Source organism: Seriola lalandi, unplaced genomic scaffold (genome assembly GCF_002814215.2).
Source record: "Seriola lalandi dorsalis isolate HSWRI2012SDOR001 ecotype SW California unplaced genomic scaffold, Sedor1 jcf7180002054985, whole genome shotgun sequence".
In the NCBI taxonomy this organism is placed as follows: Eukaryota; Metazoa; Chordata; class Actinopteri; order Carangiformes; family Carangidae; genus Seriola; species Seriola lalandi.
Window position 1 is genome coordinate 808420 of NW_019525534.1, and position 2130 is coordinate 810549.

Sequence of the window (2130 nt, forward strand, 5' to 3'; positions counted from 1 at the left end):
CCCACCCCCACTCCTCCTCCCTCCTCTGAATCTTCTGCTCAGTGAATCTAAAAGTTTTCCAGGCTCTCCGGAGGGGTCCTCTCTGCAGGGAGGGTGACCGAACCTCTGCCTGAAGGAAAAAACATCAACAGAAACAAAAGAAAGATGATTTATTTTTTCTTCCTGAAGCAGAGCCCCCCCCCAAGTGAAGCCTCTGCTGATGGAGCGCAGCAGCATCAACTGGGAGGTGGATCTGGAATCTCATGAATGCAACTTTATATGGATTTTTTTTTTCTTTGTCAAAGTTTTTTTGGGAACTTATAAAAGATGTGGGGCTCCCTCCGGGCTCGGGCGGGGACCTCCCAGACATCACAGAGTGAAAATGAAAAGCAGTTTTGGTTTTTAGCCCAGGAGGACTCATTCAGCACACGAGTGAGGATCACTGAAGAGCTTAATTTCCATAATGAGACATTCAGCCTGTCTGCGTTCTCTCCAGTTCTGGGTCTCTAATTACAGTTATTGAGGGTTTTTTTATAGTTTTTTTGTCGTTTCTTAATAGAGTTTTTGTCAGTGTTGAGTCACCTGCTGGGATTCAGGAAGTGTCATGATTTCTGTGAACGCTGGGATATTCCCTCATTTAAACGTTCACATTGAATATGAGTTTCCGTGGACAGATCTTTTATCCTCCACATGATTCAGATGTTTTATCAGTCTGAACAGTGGAGATCTAATGGAGTCACGGTTTTGTTTTTATAAAAACAAAAAGGAGTTTGGTTTAACATCCACTGACATCCAGAGAGCCTGGGTAGAGCCTCTTTTCAAATTAAAACACAAACTCAACTTTATGTACAAACTTTAGATAAAAGGAAAAAAAAATCTAAAATTTCTGCCCCTTTTTTCAAACTTTTTACTAAACATTGGCCCCAAGAAGCAGCTGCTTCCTGGTCCTGAGCTCCACTAAGACCTTTTTGTCTAAAGTTGAATTAAAAAATTTAATAATTTAAAAAAACTGTCCTGAAAAGCTTTGATTTAAAAAAAACAAAATACCTTCAAGTTGCGTCCATATTTTGGTAAAAAAAAAAAATTGATTTAGAGTTTTAAAAAATCCTGATCCTCAAACTGATTTTCAAATAAAGCAGTTGTTTACTCCACATCTGGACAAAAGTTATCTCTTATGTTAAATCTGGATTTTAACAACCACGCAAAAAATTTGCCCCAAAACTATTTTCCCACTGAGACTATATTCAAAGTGATATGCATTTTTACATATATGTACACATTTTTCTTACAGTTGATGAATTATAGTCAAATTCTGTCTCTCCTTTGTTTAATCTGGAAATCTAAATTGCCAAAAATAAAAGCAGCTTTTTACTGCTCCACTTCAGCTCCACTGAGGCGCTGCCACTTTTGTGTAAATGTGGATGAAATGGATGGAGCTGAAAATGGCCTGGCAGGCAGCAGCCTGTGTGTGACGGGCTGAGACACCCGGCGTGTGTCAGTGGGTTCAGGTTTTCCTGCTCTTCAGTCGTCCTGACTGATCAGTGTGAAGTGAAGCGTCTGATAGAAAGATCCTCTGATCGTATACTGAGAATGTAAAGTCTACTCTGACACACACTCACACACACACACACACACACACACACACACACACACACACACGTATGTAATTCTGTACTTGTGAGGTTCATAATCCATTTCCTAATATTAACCCCTAAACAGCTGTTATGAGCTGGCTCTTGTGGCCACACCCATGGCTTGGGTTAATAAAGAATATTTTTATTTAACCACATTAAGATATCAAATTAAATCCTCCGAGTATGCGGTGTAGAAATCAGAAACATCACCAGTGTGTGGTGGGCATGAGTGAGGTAGGTGAGTGAGGATTAAACTAAGACACTATAACCAAACCAAAATGTGGTGTACCTGCAGAGAGGTTATTTAGCAGGACTTAAATACCTTATATACCTTGTATACCATACCAGATATACCAGTCAGCTACCTGCAGACAAAGAGACACCGATTAGTAAAAGGATCCCAAACCCCAGGGGTCATCACAAACACATTAAGGAAATAAAAATGTTGTTTTTTGACCTTTTAACCTCAAAAAATCCTCAAAAATGTCCTTAGTTTCCGGACATGTCATTTTCCAAA